Genomic DNA, 16,965 nt, shown 5'->3' with positions numbered 1-16,965 from the left:
ATCCCAATCTAATGCTCTGTATCAACCCCACTGTCCCTCCCCGTGTTTTATTTTTTATCATCATAATCCTAATGGATTCTAGGGAGTCTAGTCCGGTGTTTGAATTGTTTGTGAAATGCTGCGTTCGGGTTCTGGCACACAGGCCAGTGAAGACCTCTCTGTCTCCTTGGCCAATGTTTCCTTAAAGACAACCTGCTTCTTCCGCCAGTCACTTTAGATCATTTACTAACCCTGGCTCTGCACACCGTGCCTGCACTCCCTCCCTCGCCACACCCTCCCTCTCTCTTTCTGTCCCTCCCCATCCTCCCTCCCTTGCTCCCTCCCTCTCTCTATCTCTCCCTCCCTTGCTCCCTCCCTCTATCTCTCCCTCCCTTCCTCTCTCACTCTCTCCACACCCTCCCTCTCTCTGTCTCTCCCTCCCTCCTTCCCTCTCTGTCTTTCCCTCACTCCTTCCCTTTCCACACCCTCCCTCCCCCTCTCTCTCCTTCCCTCTCTTTCCACACTCTCCCTCCCTCTCTCTCCCTCCCCCTCTCTCTCCCCCCCCTCTCTCTCTCCCTCCCTCTCTCTCTCCCTCCCCCTCTCTCTCTCCCTCCCCCCTCTCTCTCTCCCCCTCCCTCTCTCTCTCCCCCTCCCCTCTCTCTCCCTCCCTCCCCCCCTCTCTCTCCCTCACCCCCTCTCTTCCCCCCCCCTCTCTCTCTCTCTCCCCCCTCTCTCTCTCTCCCTCCCCCTCTCTCTACCTGTCCGACCATTTTCTCATTCATTCACCTCTTCCCTTTTCTCTCCTTCACCTGCCTGTCTCGCCCCCTCTCCCCCCATCCCACTGTCTCTGTCCCACCATCCCATTGTCTCTACCTCTCTCTCTCCCTCCTCGCCTTCCCTCCCTCTTCTATCTGTCCCTCTATCCTATTGTCTTTACCTCTCCCTCCCTCCCTCTCTCCTTCCCTCTCTCCAGTGTCGGGGTTTGTGGATTGCAGCCGCGACTCTCGCTTCTCTCCCGCAGCCGATTCCCGAGAAGTCGCAGCGAAGGTGGGAGTGTGTGTGTGTGTGTGGGGGGGGGGGGGGTGGCTGTGGTGGGGGTCGGGTGGGGGTCAGGGTGGGGGGGGTGAGGATCAGGGTGGGGGGTGTGGGGGTCAGGGTGGGGGTCAGGGTGGGGGGGGGTGAGGATCAGGGTGGGGGGGGTGAGGATCAGGGTGGGGGGTGTGGGGGTCAGGGTGGGGGTGTGGGGGTCAGGGTGGGTGGGTGAGGATCAGGGTGGGGGGGTGAGGATCAGGGTGGGGGGGCGTGTCCCCCTTTCCAGCGGGATCAATCCCCCCCCCCCCGCCCCCTCTCTGTCCCGGGAACGGGACCAGACTCCGGGAGAAACAGGAAATGATTCCAGAGCCAGAATCACCCAGTCACTGCCCACCAGGAGGCCAGTCGGCCCGTCCGCTCCATGCCAGCCCTCCTCACTCCAGCCCTCACTCACTGAAACCTCCCCAGACTCAGAGGCAGCAAGTTACAGTTCTCCGTCTGTAAAATATTCAGCTCAGTTCCACTGGGGAAAGTTTTAATTTGTCTTTCTCACCAAAGGGATAGAGTGTGTGCAGAGAGAGAGAGTGTGCAGGAATAGAGAGAGTGTGTGCAGAGAGAGAGAGTGTGCAGAGAGAGACTGTGTGCAGAGAGAGAGAGAGTGTGTGCAGGAATAGAGAGAGTGTGCAGAGACAGAGTGTGTGCAGAGAGAGAGAGTGTGCAGAGAGAGAGAGTGCAGGAATAGAGAGAGTGTGTGCAGAGAGAGAGAGTGTGCAGAGAGAGACTGTGTGCAGAGAGAGAGAGAGTGTGTGCAGGAATAGAGAGAGTGTGTGCACAGAGAGTGTGTGCAGGGATAGCGAGAGTGTGGGCAGGGATAGAGTGTGTGTGCAGGGATAGAGAGTGTGTGCAGAGAGAGTGCAGGAATAGACAGAGTGTGCAGGGATAGAGAGAGTGTGTGCAGGGATAGAAAGAGTGTGTGCAGAGAGAGAGAGTGTGCAGAGAGAGAGAGTGCAGGGATAGAGAGAGTGTGTGCAGAGAGAGAGAGAGAGTGTGCAGAGAGAGAGTGTGTGCAGGAATAGAGAGAGTGTGTGCAGAGAGAGAGAGTGCAGAGAGAGTGTGTGCAGGAATAGAGAGAGTGTGTGCAGAGACAGAGTGTGTGCAGAGAGAGAGAGTGTGCAGAGAGAGAGAGAGTGCAGGAATAGAGAGAGTGTGTGCAGAGAGAGAGTGTGCAGAGAGAGAGTGTGTGCAGGAATAGAGAGACTGTGTGCAGAGAGTGAGAGAGTGTGCAGGAATAGAGAGAGTGTGCACAGAGAGAGTGTGCAGGGATAGAGAAAGTGTGGGCAGGGATAGAGAGTGTGTGCAGGGATAGAGAGTGTGTGCAGAGAGAGTGCAGGAATAGACAGAGTGTGCAGGGATAGAGAGAGTGTGTGCAGGGATAGAAAGAGTGTGTGCAGAGAGAGAGAGTGCAGGAATAGAGAGAGTGCGTGCAGGGATAGAGAAAGTGTGTGCAGGGATCGAGAGAGTGTGTGCAGGGATAGAGAGAGTGTGTGCAGAGAGAGACAGTGCAGGAATAGAGAGAGTGTGTGCTGGGATAGAGAGAGTGCAGGGATAGAGAGAGTGTGCAGGGATAGAGAGAGTGTGTGCAGGGATAGAGAGAGAGTGTGCAGGGATAGAGAGACTGTGCAGGGATAGAGAGAGTGCAGGGATGGAGAGAGAGTGCAGGGATGGAGAGAGAGAGTGCAGGGATAGAGAGAGAGTGCAGGGATAGAGAGAGAGAGAGACTGGGAGAGAGAGAGAGAGTGCAGGGATAGAGAGAGATAGAGAGTGCAGGGATAGAGAGAGAGTGCATGGATATAGAGAGTGCAGGGATAGAGAGAGAGAGAGAGTGCAGGGATAAAGAGAGAGAGTGCATGAATAGAGAGAGAGAGTGCTGGAATAGAGAGAGAGTGCAGGGATAGAGAGAGAGAGTGCAGGGATAGATAGAGAGAGAGAGACTGGGATAGAGAGAGAGAGAGAGAGTGCAGGGATAGAGAGAGAGAGAGAGTGCAGGGATAGAGAGAGAGACTGGGATAGAGAGAGAGAGTGCAGGGATAGAAAGAGAGAGTGCAGGGATAGAGAGAGAGAGACTGGGATAGAGAGAGAGAGAGTGCAGGGATAGAGAGAGAGAGAGCAGGGATAGAGAGAGAGAGACTGGGATAGAGAGAGAGAGTGCAGGGATAGAGAGAGAGAGTGCATGGATAGAGAGAGAGCGAGCAGGGAGAGAGAGAGAGAGAGAGAGAGAGTGCATGGATAGAGAGAGAGCGCAGGATCAGAGAGAGCGAGAGCGCAGGGTTAGAGAGAGCAAGAGCGCAGGGTCAGAGAGAGCGCAGGGTCAGAGAGAGCGCAGGGTCAGCGAAAGCGCAGGGTCAGAGAGAGCGAGAGCGCAGGATCAGAGAGAGCGCAGGGTCAGAGAGAGTGCAGGGTCAGAGAGAGCGAGAGCACAGGGTCAGAGAGAGCGCAGGGTCAGAGAGAGCGAGAGCGCAGGGTCAGAGAGAGCGAGAGCGCAGGGTCAGAGAGAGCGCAGGGTCAGCGAGAGCGAGAGCGCAGGGTCAGCGAGAGCGAGAGCGCAGGGTCAGAGAGAGCGAGAGCGCAGGGTCAGAGAGAGCGCAGGGTCAGAGAGAGCGAGAGCGCAGGGTCCGGAAGAGCGAGAGCGCAGGGTCAGAGAGAGCGCAGGGTCAGAGAGAGCGCAGGGTCAGAGAGAGCGCAGGGTCAGAGAGAGCGCAGGGTCAGAGAGAGCGCAGGGTCAGAGAAAGCGCAGGGTCAGAGAGAGCGCAGGTTCAGAGAGAGCGGGAGCGCAGGGTCACAGAGAGCAAGAGTGCAGGGTCAGAGAGAGCGCAGGGCCAGAGAGAGCGCAGGGTCAGAGAGAGCGCAGGGTCAGAGAGAGCGCAGGGTCAGAGAGAGCGCAGGGTCAGAGAAAGCGCAGGGTCAGAGGGAGCGCAGGGTCAGAGAGAGCGGGAGCGCAGGGTCACAGAGAGCGAGAGTGCAGGGTCAGCTAGAGCGAGAGCGCAGGGTCAGAGAGAGCGGGAGCGCAGGGTCACAGAGAGCGGGAGCGCAGGGTCACAGAGAGCGAGAGTGCGGGGTCAGCTAGAGCGAGAGCGCAGGGTCAGAGAGAGCGAGAGCGCAGTGTCAGCGAGAGCGCAGGGTCAGAGAGAGCGCAGGGTCAGAGAGAGCGCAGGGTCAGAGAGAGCGCAGGGTCAGCGAGAGCGCAGGGTCAGAGAGCGCGAGAGCGCAGGGTCAGAGAAAGCGAGTGCGCAGTGTCAGAGAGAGCGCAGGGTCAGAGAGCGCGAAAGCGCAGGGTCAGAGAAAGCAAGAGCGCAGTGTCACAGAGAGCGCAGGGTCAGAGAGAGCGCAGGGTCAGAGAGAGCGCAGGGTCAGAGAGAGCGCAGGGTCAGAGAGAGCGCAGGGCCAGAGAGAGCGCAGGGTCAGAGAGAGCGCAGGGCCAGAGAGAGCGCAGGGTCAGAGAGAGCACAGGGTCACAGAGAGCGAGAGCGCAGTGTCAGCGAGAGCGCAGGGTCAGAGAGAGCGCAGGGCCAGAGAGAACGCAGGGCCAGAGAGAGCGAGAGCGCAGGGTCAGAGAGAGGGCAGGGTCAGAGAGCGCGAGAGTGCAGGGTCAGAGAGAGTGAGAGCGCAGGGTCAGAGAGAGTGCAGGGTCAGAGAGAGCGCAGGGTCAGAGAGAGCGAGAGCGCAGGGTCACAGAGAGCGAGAGCGCAGGGTCAGAGAGAGCGCAGGGTCAGAGAGAGCGCAGGGTCACAGAGAGCGCAGGGCCAGAGAGAGCGCAGGGTCAGAGAGAGCGCAGGGCCAGAGAGAGCGCAGGGTCACAGAGAGTGAGAGCGCTGGGTCAGAGAGAGCGCAGGGCCAGAGAGAGCGCAGGGTCAGAGAGGGCGCAGGGTCAGAGATAGCGCAGGGTCAGAAAGAGCGCAGGGCCAGAGAGAGAGCAGGGTCAGAGAGAGCGCAGGGTCAGAGAGAGTGAGAGCACAGTGTCAGCGAGAGCACAGGGTCAGAGAGAGTGCAGGGTCAGAGAGAGCGCAGGGCCAGAGAGAGCGCAGGGCCAGAGAGAGCGCAGGGTCAGAGAGAGCGCAGGGTCAGAGAGAGTGAGAGCGCAGGGTCAGAGAGAGCGCAGGGTCACAGAGAGCGAGAGCGCAGGGTCAGAGAGAGTGCAGGGCCAGAGAGAGCGCAGGGCCAGAGAAAGCGCAGGGTCAGAGAGAGCGCAGGGCCAGAGAGAGCGCAGGGTCAGAGAGAGCACAGGGTCAGAGAGAGTGAGAGCACAGTGTCAGCGAGAGCGCAGGGTCAGAGAGAGCGCAGGGTCAGAGAGAGCGCAGGGTCAGAAAGAGCGCAGGGTCAGAGAGAGTGAGAGCGCAGGGTCAGAGAGAGCGCAGGGTCACAGAGAGCGAGAGCGCAGGGTCAGAGAGAGCGCAGGGTCAGAGAGAGCGCAGGGTCAGAGAGAGCGAGAGCGCAGTGTCAGCGAGAGCGCAGGGTCAGAGAGAGCGCAGGGTAACAGAGAGCGAGAGTGCAGGGTCAGAGAGAGCGCAGGGTCAGCGAGAGCGAGAGCGCAGGGTCACAGAGAGCGTGAGCGCAGGGTGAGAGAGAGCACGGGGTCAGAGAGAGCGCAGGGCCAGAGAGAGCGCAGGGTCAGAGAGAGCGCAGGGTCAGCGAGAGCGAGAGCGCAGGGTCAGCGAGAGCGAGAGCGCAGGGTCACAGAGAGCGAGAGCGCAGGGTCAGAGAGAGCACAGGGTCAGAGAGAGCACAGGGTCAGAGAGAGCGCAGGGCCAGAGAGAGCGCAGGGTCAGAGAGAGCGCAGGGCCAGAGAGAGCGAGGGTCAGAGAGAGCGCAGGGCCAGAGAGAGCGCAGGGCCAGAGAGAGCGCAGGGCCAGAGAGAGCGCAAGGTCAGAGAGAGCGCAGGGTCAGAGAGAGCGCAGGGTCAGAGAGAGCGCAGGGCCAGAGAGAGCGCAGGGTCAGAGAGAGCGCAGGGACACAGAGAGCGAGAGCGCAGGGTCAGAGAGAGCGAGAGCGCAGGGTCAGAGAGAGCGCAGGGCCAGAGAGAGCGAGAGCACAGGGTCAGAGAGGGCGCAGGGTCAGAGAGAGCGAGAGCGCAGGGTCAGAGAGAGCGAGAGCGCAGGGTCAGAGAGAGCGAGAGCGCAGGGTCAGAGAGAGCGCAGGGTCAGAGAGAGCGCAGGGCCAGAGAGAGCGAGAGCACAGGGTCAGAGAGAGCGCAGGGTCAGAGAGAGCGAGAGCGCAGGGTCAGAGAGAGTGAGAGCGCAGGGTCAGAGAGAGCGAGAGCGCAGGGTCAGAGAGAGCGCAGAGTCAGAGAGAGCGCAGGGTCAGAGAGAGCAAGAGCGCAGGGTCACAGAGAGCGCAGGGTCAGAGAGAGCGCAGGGTCAGAGAGAGCGAGAGCGCAGGGTCCGGAAGAGCGAGAGCGCAGGGTCAGAGGGAGCGCAGGGTCAGAGAGAGCGCAGGGTCACAGAGAGCGAGAGCGCAGGGTCAGAGAGAGTGCAGGGTCAGAGAGCGCGAGAGCGCAGGGTCAGAGAGAGTGAGAGCGCAGGGTCAGAGAGAGCGCAGGGTCAGATAGAGCGCAGGGTCAGCGAGAGCGCAGGGTCAGAGAGAGTGAGAGCGCAGGGTCAGAGAGCACAGGGTCAGAGAGAGCGCAGGGACAGAGAGAGCACAGGGTCAGAGAGAGTGAGAGCGCAGGGTCAGCTAGAGTGAGAGCGCAGGGACAGAGAGAGCGCAGGGTCAGAGAGCGCGAGAGCGCAGGGTCAGCTAGAGTGAGAGCGCAGGGTCAGAGAGAGTGCAGGGTCAGAGAGCGCGAGAGCGCAGGGTCAGAGAGAGTGAGAGCGCAGGGTCAGAGAGAGCGCAGGGTCAGAGAGAGCGCAGGGTCAGAGAGAGCGCAGGGTCAGAGAGAGCGCAGGGTCAGAGAGAGCGCAGGGTCAGAGAGAGCGCAGGGTCCCAGAGAGCGCAGGGTCCCAGAGAGCGCAGGGTCAGAGAGAGCGCAGGGTCAGAGAAAGCGCAGGGTCAAAGAGAACGAGAGCGCAGGGTCAGAGAGAGCGCAGGGTCAGAGAGAGAGCAGGGTCAGAGAGCGCGAGAGCGCAGGGTCAAAGAGAACGAGAGCGCAGGGTCAGAGAGAGCGCAGGGTCAGAGAGCGCGTGAGCGCAGGGTCACAGAGAGCGAGAGCGCAGGGTCAGAGAGAGTGAGAGCGCAGGGTCAGAGAGAGCGCAGGGTCAGAGAGAGCGCAGGGTCCCAGAGAGCGCAGGGTCAGAGAGAGCGCAGGGTCAGAGAGAGCACAGGGTCACAGAGAGCGAGAGCGCAGGGTCAGAGAGAGCGCAGGGTCAGAGAGAGCGCAGGGTCAGAGAGAGTGCAGGGTCACAGAGAGCGAGAGCGCAGGGTCAGAGAGAGCGCAGGGTCAGAGAGAGCGCAGGGTCAGGGAGCGCGTGAGCGCAGGGTCAGAGAGAGTGAGAGCGCAGGGTCAGATAGAGGGCAGGGTCAGAGAGAGCGCAGGGTTAGAGAGCGCGAGAGCGCAGGGTCAGACAGAGTGAGAGCGCAGGGTCAGAGAGAGCGCAGGGCCAGAGAGAACGCAGGGCCAGAGAGAGCGAGAGCGCAGGGTCAGCGAGAGCACAGGGTCAGAGAGAGCGCAGGGTCAGAGAGAGTGCAGGGTCACAGAGAGCGCAGGGCCAGAGAGAGCGCAGGGTCAGAGAAAGCGCAGGGCCAGAGAGAGCGCAGGGTCAGAGAGGGCGCAGGGTCAGAGAGAGCGCAGGGTCAGAAAGAGCGCAGGGCCAGAGAGAGCGCAGGGTCAGAGAGAGCGCAGGGTCAGAGAGAGCGCAGGGTCACAGAGAGCGAGAGCGCAGGGTCAGAGAGAGCGCAGGGCCAGAGAGAGCGCAGGGCCAGAGAGAGCGCAGGGTCAGAGCGAGCGCAGGGTCAGAGAGAGTGAGAGCGCAGGGTCAGAGAGAGCGCAGGGTCACAGAGAGCGAGAGCGCAGGGTCAGATAGAGTGCTGGGCCAGAGAGAGCGCAGGGTCACAGAGAGCGAGAGCGCAGGGTCAGAGAGAGCGCAGGGTCAGAGAGAGCGCAGGGCCAGAGAGAGCGAGAGCGCAGGGTCAGTGAGAGCGCAGGGTCAGAGAGAGCGCAGGGTCAGAGAGAGCGAGAGCGCAGTGTCAGCGAGAGCGCAGGGTCAGAGAGAGCGCAGGGTAACAGAGAGCGAGAGTGCAGGGTCAGAGAGAGCGCAGGGTCAGCGAGAGCGAGAGCACAGGGTCACAGAGAGCGTGAGCGCAGGGTCAGAGAGAGCACGGGGTCAGAGAGAGCGCAGGGCCAGAGAGAGCGCAGGGTCAGAGAGAGCGCAGGGTCAGCGAGAGCGAGAGCGCAGGGTCAGCGAGAGCGAGAGCGCAGGGTCACAGAGAGCGAGAGCGCAGGGTCAGAGAGAGCACAGGGTCAGAGAGAGCACAGGGTCAGAGAGAGCGCAGGGTCAGAGAGAGCGCAGGGCCAGAGAGAGCGAGGGTCAGAGAGAGCGCAGGGTCAGAGAGAGCGCAGGGCCAGAGAGAGCGCAGGGTCAGAGAGAGCGCAGGGTCAGAGAGAGCGCAGGGTCAGAGAGAGCGCAGGGTCAGAGAGAGTGCAGGGCCAGAGAGAGCGCAGGGTCAGAGAGAGCGCAGGGACACAGAGAGCGAGAGCGCAGGGTCAGAGAGAGCGAGAGCGCAGGGTCAGAGAGAGCGCAGGGTCAGAGAGAGCGCAGGGCCAGAGAGAACGAGAGCACAGGGTCAGAGAGGGCGCAGGGTCAGAGAGAGCGAGAGCGCAGGGTCAGAGAGAGCGAGAGCGCAGGGTCAGAGAGAGCGAGAGCGCAGGGTCAGAGAGAGCGCAGGGTCAGAGAGAGCGCAGGGCCAGAGAGAGCGAGAGCACAGGGTCAGAGAGAGCGCAGGGTCAGAGAGAGCAAGAGCGCAGGGTCACAGAGAGCGCAGGGTCAGAGAGAGCGCAGGGTCAGAGAGAGCGAGAGCGCAGGGTCCGGAAGAGCGAGAGCGCAGGGTCAGAGGGAGCGCAGGGTCAGAGGGAGCGCAGGGTCAGAGAGAGCGCAGGGTCACAGAGAGCGAGAGCGCAGGGTCAGAGAGAGCGCAGGGTCAGAGAGCGCGAGAGCGCAGGGTCAGAGAGAGTGAGAGCGCAGGGTCAGAGAGAGCGCAGGGTCAGATAGAGCGCAGGGTCAGCGGGAGCGCAGGGTCAGAGAGAGTGAGAGCGCAGGGTCAGAGAGCACAGGGTCAGAGAGAGCGCAGGGTCAGAGAGAGCGCAGGGACAGAGAGAGCACAGGGTCAGAGAGAGTGAGAGCGCAGGGTCAGCTAGAGTGAGAGCGCAGGGACAGAGAGAGCGCAGGGTCAGAGAGCGCGAGAGCGCAGGGTCAGCTAGAGTGAGAGCGCAGGGTCAGAGAGAGCGCAGGGTCAGAGAGCGCGAGAGCGCAGGGTCAGAGAGAGTGAGAGCGCAGGGTCAGAGAGAGCGCAGGGTCAGAGAGAGCGCAGGGTCAGAGAGAGCGCAGGGTCAGAGAGAGCGCAGGGTCAGAGAGAGCGCAGGGTCCCAGAGAGCGCAGGGTCCCAGAGAGCGCAGGGTCCCAGAGAGCGCAGGGTCAGAGAGAGCGCAGGGTCAGAGAAAGCGCAGGGTCAAAGAGAACGAGAGCGCAGGGTCAGAGAGAGCGCAGGGTCAGAGAGAGAGCAGGGTCAGAGAGCGCGAGAGCGCAGGGTCAAAGAGAACGAGAGCGCAGGGTCAGAGAGAGCGCAGGGTCAGAGAGCGCGTGAGCGCAGGGTCACAGAGAGCGAGAGCGCAGGGTCAGAGAGAGTGAGAGCGCAGGGTCAGAGAGAGCGCAGGGTCAGAGAGAGCGCAGGGTCCCAGAGAGCGCAGGGTCAGAGAGAGCGCAGGGTCAGAGAGAGCACAGGGTCACAGAGAGCGAGAGCGCAGGGTCAGAGAGAGCGCAGGGTCAGAGAGAGCGCAGGGTCAGAGAGAGTGCAGGGTCACAGAGAGCGAGAGCGCAAGGTCAGAGAGAGCGCAGGGTCAGGGAGCGCGTGAGCGCAGGGTCAGAGAGAGTGAGAGCGCAGGGTCAGATAGAGGGCAGGGTCAGAGAGAGCGCAGGGTTAGAGAGCGCGAGAGCGCAGGGTCAGACAGAGTGAGAGCGAGGGTCAGAGAGAGCGCAGGGTCAGAGAGAGCGCAGGGCCAGAGAGAGCGCAGGGCCAGAGAGAGCGCAGGGCCAGAGAGAGCGCAGGGTCAGAGAGAGCGCAGGGTCAGAGAGAGCGCAGGGTCAGAGAGAGTGCAGGGCCAGAGAGAGCGCAGGGTCAGAGAGAGCGCAGGGACACAGAGAGCGAGAGCGCAGGGTCAGAGAGAGCGAGAGCGCAGGGTCAGAGAGAGCGCAGGGTCAGAGAGAGCGCAGGGCCAGAGAGAGCGAGAGCACAGGGTCAGAGAGGGCGCAGGGTCAGAGAGAGCGAGAGCGCAGGGTCAGAGCGAGCGAGAGCGCAGGGTCAGAGAGAGCGAGAGCGCAGGGTCAGAGAGAGCGCAGGGTCAGAGAGAGCGCAGGGCCAGAGAGAGCGAGAGCACAGGGTCAGAGAGAGCGCAGGGTCAGAGAGAGCGAGAGCGCAGGGTCAGAGAGAGTGAGAGCGCAGGGTCAGAGAGAGCGAGAGCGCAGGGTCAGAGAGAGCGCGGAGTCAGAGAGAGCGCAGGGTCAGAGAGAGCAAGAGCGCAGGGTCACAGAGAGCGCAGGGTCAGAGAGAGCGCAGGGTCAGAGAGAGCGAGAGCGCAGGGTCCGGAAGAGCGAGAGCGCAGGGTCAGAGGGAGCGCAGGGTCAGAGGGAGCGCAGGGTCAGAGAGAGCGCAGGGTCACAGAGAGCGAGAGCGCAGGGTCAGAGAGAGCGCAGGGTCAGAGAGCGCGAGAGCGCAGGGTCAGAGAGAGTGAGAGCGCAGGGTCAGAGAGAGCGCAGGGTCAGATAGAGCGCAGGGTCAGCGGGAGCGCAGGGTCAGAGAGAGTGAGAGCGCAGGGTCAGAGAGCACAGGGTCAGAGAGACCGCAGGGTCAGAGAGAGCGCAGGGACAGAGAGAGCACAGGGTCAGAGAGAGTGAGAGCGCAGGGTCAGCTAGAGTGAGAGCGCAGGGACAGAGAGAGCGCAGGGTCAGAGAGCGCGAGAGCGCAGGGTCAGCTAGAGTGAGAGCGCAGGGTCAGAGAGAGCGCAGGGTCAGAGAGCGCGAGAGCGCAGGGTCAGAGAGAGTGAGAGCGCAGGGTCAGAGAGAGCGCAGGGTCAGAGAGAGCGCAGGGTCAGAGAGAGCGCAGGGTCAGAGAGAGCGCAGGGTCAGAGAGAGCGCAGGGTCCCAGAGAGCGCAGGGTCCCAGAGAGCGCAGGGTCCCAGAGAGCGCAGGGTCAGAGAGAGCGCAGGGTCAGAGAAAGCGCAGGGTCAAAGAGAACGAGAGCGCAGGGTCAGAGAGAGCGCAGGGTCAGAGAGAGTGCAGGGTCAGAGAGCGCGAGAGCGCAGGGTCAAAGAGAACGAGAGCGCAGGGTCAGAGAGAGCGCAGGGTCAGAGAGCGCGTGAGCGCAGGGTCACAGAGAGCGAGAGCGCAGGGTCAGAGAGAGTGAGAGCGCAGGGTCAGAGAGAGCGCAGGGTCAGAGAGAGCGCAGGGTCCCAGAGAGCGCAGGGTCAGAGAGAGCGCAGGGTCAGAGAGAGCACAGGGTCACAGAGAGCGAGAGCGCAGGGTCAGAGAGAGCGCAGGGTCAGAGAGAGCGCAGGGTCAGAGAGAGTGCAGGGTCACAGAGAGCGAGAGCGCAAGGTCAGAGAGAGCGCAGGGTCAGGGAGCGCGTGAGCGCAGGGTCAGAGAGAGTGAGAGCGCAGGGTCAGATAGAGGGCAGGGTCAGAGAGAGCGCAGGGTTAGAGAGCGCGAGAGCGCAGGGTCAGACAGAGTGAGAGCGCAGGGTCAGAGAGAGCGCAGGGTCAGAGAGAGCACAGGGTCACAGAGAGCGAGAGCGCAGGGTCAGTGAGAGCGCAGGGTCAGAGAGCGCGCGAGCGCAGGGTCAGAGAGAGAGCAGGGTCAGAGAGCGCGAGAGCGCAGGGTCAGAGAGAGCGCAGGGTCACAGAGAGCGCAGGGTCAGCGAGAGGGAGAGCGCAGGGTCAGAGAGAGCGAGAGCGCAGGGTCAGAGAGAGCGCAGGGCCAGAGAGAGCGCAGGGTCAGAGAGAGCGCAGGGTCAGAGAGAGCGCAGGGTCAGAGAGAGCGCAGGGTCAGAGAGAGCGCAGGGTCAGAGAGAGCGCAGAGCCAGAGAGAGCGCAGGGTCAGAGAGAGCGCAGGGACACAGAGAGCGAGAGCGCAGGGTCAGAGAGAGCGCAGGGTCAGAGAGAGCGCAGGGTCAGAGAGAGCGAGAGCGCAGGGTCAGAGAGAGCGCAGGGCCAGAGAGAGCGCAGGGCCAGAGAGAGCGCAGGGTCAGAGAGAGCGCAGGGTCAGAGAGAGCGCAGGGTCAGAGAGAGCGCAGGGTCAGAGAGAGCGCAGGGCCAGAGAGAGCGCAGGGTCAGAGAGAGCGCAGAGTCAGAGAGAGTGAGAGCGCAGGGTCAGAGAGAGCGAGAGCGCAGTGTCAGCGAGAGCGCAGGGTCAGAGAGAGCGAGAGCGCAGTGTCAGCGAGAGCGCAGGGTCAGAGAGAGCGCAGGGCCAGAGAGAACGCAGGGCCAGAGAGAGCGAGAGCGCAGGGTCAGAGAGAGCGCAGGGTCAGAGAGCGCGAGAGCGCAGGGTCAGAGAGAGTGAGAGCGCAGGGTCAGAGAGAGCGCAGGATCAGAGAGAGCGAGAGCGCAGGGTCAGAGAGAGCGCAGGGCCAGAGAGAGCGCAGGGTCAGAGAGAGCGCAGGGTCAGAGAGAGCGCAGGGTCAGAGAGAGCGCAGGGTCAGAGAGAGCGCAGAGCCAGAGAGAGCGCAGGGTCAGAGAGAGCGCAGGGACACAGAGAGCGAGAGCGCAGGGTCAGAGAGAGCGCAGGGTCAGAGAGAGCGCAGGGTCAGAGAGAGCGAGAGCGCAGGGTCAGAGAGAGCGCAGGGCCAGAGAGAGCGCAGGGCCAGAGAGAGCGCAGGGTCAGAGAGAGCGCAGGGTCAGAGAGAGCGCAGGGTCAGAGAGAGCGCAGGGTCAGAGAGAGCGCAGGGCCAGAGAGAGCGCAGGGTCAGAGAGAGCGCAGAGTCAGAGAGAGTGAGAGCGCAGGGTCAGAGAGAGCGAGAGCGCAGTGTCAGCGAGAGCGCAGGGTCAGAGAGAGCGAGAGCGCAGTGTCAGCGAGAGCGCAGGGTCAGAGAGAGCGCAGGGCCAGAGAGAACGCAGGGCCAGAGAGAGCGAGAGCGCAGGGTCAGAGAGAGCGCAGGGTCAGAGAGCGCGAGAGCGCAGGGTCAGAGAGAGCGCAGGGTCAGAGAGAGTGAGAGCGCAGGGTCAGAGAGAGCGCAGGATCAGAGAGAGCGCAGGGTCACAGAGAGCGCAGGGCCAGAGAGAGCGCAGGGTCAGAGAGAGCGCAGGGCCAGAGAGAGCGCAGGGTCACAGAGAGTGAGAGCGTAGGGTCAGAGAGAGCGCAGGGCCAGAGAGAGCGCAGGGTCAGAGAGAGCGCAGGGTCAGAAAGAGCGCAGGGCCAGAGAGAGCGCAGGGTCAGAGAGAGCGCAGGGTCAGAGAGAGTGAGAGCACAGTGTCAGCGAGAGCACAGGGTCAGAGAGAGTGCAGGGTCAGAGAGAGCGCAGGGCCAGAGAGAGCGCAGGGCCAGAGAGAGCGCAGGGTCAGAGAGAGCGCAGGGTCAGAGAGAGTGAGAGCGCAGGGTCAGAGAGAGCGCAGGGTCACAGAGAGCGAGAGCGCAGGGTCAGAGAGAGTGCAGGGCCAGAGAGAGCGCAGGGCCAGAGAGAGCGCAGGGTCAGAGAGAGCGCAGGGTCAGAGAGAGTGAGAGCGCAGGGTCAGAGAGAGTGCAGGGTCAGAGAGAGCGCAGGGTCACAGAGAGCGAGAGCGCAGGGTCAGAGAGAGTGCAGGGCCAGAGAGAGCGCAGGGTCACAGAGAGCGAGAGCGCAGGGTCAGAGAGAGCGCAGGGTCACAGAGAGCGAGAGCGCAGGGCCAGAGAGAGCGCAGGGTCACAGAGAGCGAGAGCGCAGGGTCAGAGAGAGCGCAGGGTCACAGAGAGCGAGAGCGCAGGGCCAGAGAGAGTGCAGGGCCAGAGAGAGCGCAGGGTCACAGAGAGCGAGAGCGCAGGGCCAGAGAGAGCGCAGGGTCAGAGAGAGCGCAGGGTCACAGAGAGCGAGAGCGCAGGGTCAGAGAGAGTGCAGGGCCAGAGAGAGCGCAGGGTCACAGAGAGCGAGAGCGCAGGGTCAGAGAGAGCGCAGGGTCAGAGAGAGCGCAGGGTCAGAGAGAGCGAGAGCGCAGGGTCAGTGAGAGCGCAGGGTCAGAGAGAGCGCAGGGTCAGGGAGCGCGTGAGCGCAGGGTCAGAGAGAGTGAGAGCGCAGGGTCAGATAGAGGGCAGGGTTAGAGAGCGCGAGAGCGCAGGGTCAGACAGAGTGAGAGCGCAGGGTCAGAGAGAGCGCAGGGTCAGAGAGAGCACAGGGTCACAGAGAGCGAGAGCGCAGGGTCAGTGAGAGCGCAGGGTCAGAGAGCGCGTGAGCGCAGGGTCAGAGAGAGAGCAGGGTCAGAGAGCGCGAGAGCGCAGGGTCAGAGAGAGTGAGAGCGCAGGGTCAGAGAGAGCGCAGGGTCAGAGAGAGCGCAGGGTCACAGAGAGCGCAGGGTCAGCGAGAGGGAGAGCGCAGGGTCAGAGAGAGCGAGAGCGCAGGGTCAGAGAGAGCGCAGGGCCAGAGAGAGCGCAGGGTCAGAGAGAGCGCAGGGCCAGAGAGAGCGCAGGGTCAGAGAGAGCGCAGGGTCAGAGAGAGCGCAGGGCCAGAGAGAGCGCAGGGTCAGAGAGAGCGCAGGGACACAGAGAGCGAGAGCGCAGGGTCAGAGAGAGCGCAGGGTCAGAGAGAGCGAGAGCGCAGGGTCAGAGAGAGCGCAGGGCCAGAGAGAGCGCAGGGCCAGAGAGCGCAGGGTCAGAGAGAGCGCAGGGTCAGAGAGAGCGCAGGGTCAGAGAGAGCGCAGGGCCAGAGAGAGCGCAGGGTCAGAGAGAGCGCAGAGTCAGAGAGAGTGAGAGCGCAGGGTCAGAGAGAGCGAGAGCGCAGTGTCAGCGAGAGCGCAGGGTCAGAGAGAGCGAGAGCGCAGTGTCAGCGAGAGCGCAGGGTCAGAGAGAGCACAGGGCCAGAGAGAACGTAGGGCCAGAGAGAGCGAGAGCGCAGGGTCAGAGAGAGCGCAGGGTCAGAGAGCGTGGGAGCGCAGGGTCAGAGAGAGTGAGAGCGCAGGGTCAGAGAGAGCGCAGGATCAGAGAGAGCGCAGGGTCAGAGAGAGCGAGAGCGCAGGGTCACAGAGAGCGAGAGCGCAGGGTCAGAGAGAGTGCAGGGTCAGAGAGAGCGAGAGCGCAGGGTCAGAGAGAGCGCAGGGTCAGAGAGCGTGAGAGCGCAGGGTCAGAGAGAGCGAGAGCGCAGGGTCAGAGAGAGCGCAGGGTCAGAGAGAGCGCAGGGCCAGAGAGAGCGCAGGGTCAGAGAGAGCGCAGAGTCAGAGAGAGTGAGAGCGCAGGGTCAGAGAGAGCGAGAGCGCAGTGTCAGCGAGAGCGCAGGGTCAGAGAGAGCGAGAGCGCAGTGTCAGCGAGAGCGCAGGGTCAGAGAGAGCGCAGGGCCAGAGAGAACGCAGGGCCAGAGAGAGCGAGAGCGCAGGGTCAGAGAGAGCGCAGGGTCAGAGAGCGTGAGAGCGCAGGGTCAGAGAGAGTGAGAGCGCAGGGTCAGAGAGAGCGCAGGGTCAGAGAGAGCGCAGGGTCACAGAGAGCGCAGGGCCAGAGAGAGCGCAGGGTCAGAGAGAGCGCAGGGCCAGAGAGAGCGCAGGGTCAGAGAGAGCGCAGGGCCAGAGAGAGCGCAGGGTCACAGAGAGTGAGAGCGCAGGGTCAGAGAGAGCGCAGGGTCAGAGAGAGCGCAGGGTCAGAGAGAGCGCAGGGTCAGAAAGAGCGCAGGGCCAGAGAGAGCGCAGGGTCAGAGAGAGCGCAGGGTCAGAGAGAGTGAGAGCACAGTGTCAGCGAGAGCACAGGGTCAGAGAGAGTGCAGGGTCAGAGAGAGCGCAGGGCCAGAGAGAGCGCAGGGCCAGAGAGAGCGCAGGGCCAGAGAGAGCGCAGGGTCAGAGAGAGCGCAGGGTCAGAGAGAGTGAGAGCGCAGGGTCAGAGAGAGCGCAGGGTCACAGAGAGCGAGAGCGCAGGGTCAGAGAGAGTGCAGGGCCAGAGAGAGCGCAGGGCCAGAGAGAGCGCAGGGTCAGAGAGAGCGCAGGGTCAGAGAGAGCGCAGGGCCAGAGAGAGCGCAGGGTCAGAGAGAGCGCAGGGTCAGAGAGAGTGAGAGCGCAGGGTCAGAGAGAGCGCAGGGTCACAGAGAGCGAGAGCGCAGGGTCAGAGAGAGTGCAGGGCCAGAGAGAGCGCAGGGTCACAGAGAGCGAGAGCGCAGGGTCAGAGAGAGCGCAGGGTCAGAGAGAGCGCAGGGCCAGAGAGAGCGAGAGCGCAGGGTCAGTGAGAGCGCAGGGTCAGTGAGAGCGCAGGGTCAGAGAAAGCGCAGGGTCAGAGAGAGCGAGAGCGCAGTGTCAGCGAGAGCGCAGGGTCAGAGAGAGCGCAGGGTAACAGAGAGCGAGAGCACAGGGTCAGAGAGAGCACAGGTTCAGAGAGAGCGCAGGGCCAGAGAGAGCGCAGGGTCAGCGAGAGCGCAGGGTCACAGAGAGCGTGAGCGCAGGGTCAGAGAGAGCGCAGGGTCACAGAGAGCGCAGGGCCAGAGAGAGCGCAGGGTCAGAGAGAGCGCAGGGCCAGAGAGAGCGCAGGGTCACAGAGAGTGAGAGCGCAGGGTCAGAGAGAGCGCAGGGCCAGAGAGAGCGCAGGGTCAGAGAGAGCGCAG

General features: G+C 63.0%; 1 protein-coding gene across 2 annotated transcripts in view; it reads left to right on the top strand.

Moving 5' to 3' along the window:
- Positions 1–875: 875 nt before the first annotated feature.
- Positions 876–16,965, top strand: part of LOC140430296 (hyaluronan synthase 3-like) — an 84,486-nt gene continuing 68,396 nt past the window's right edge. For both annotated transcript variants that reach the window (XM_072517716.1, XM_072517715.1), the window contains exon 1: positions 876–1,026. The gene's annotated coding sequence lies outside the window, so the exon portion shown is untranslated. The remainder of the gene's footprint in view (positions 1,027–16,965) is intronic.

The sequence above is a fragment of the Scyliorhinus torazame genome, chromosome 10 (assembly GCF_047496885.1).
Source record: "Scyliorhinus torazame isolate Kashiwa2021f chromosome 10, sScyTor2.1, whole genome shotgun sequence".
Taxonomy (NCBI): Eukaryota; Metazoa; Chordata; class Chondrichthyes; order Carcharhiniformes; family Scyliorhinidae; genus Scyliorhinus; species Scyliorhinus torazame.
The sequence above is the reverse complement of the archived record's forward strand: the minus strand, read 5'-3'. Positions and strand labels throughout refer to the sequence as shown.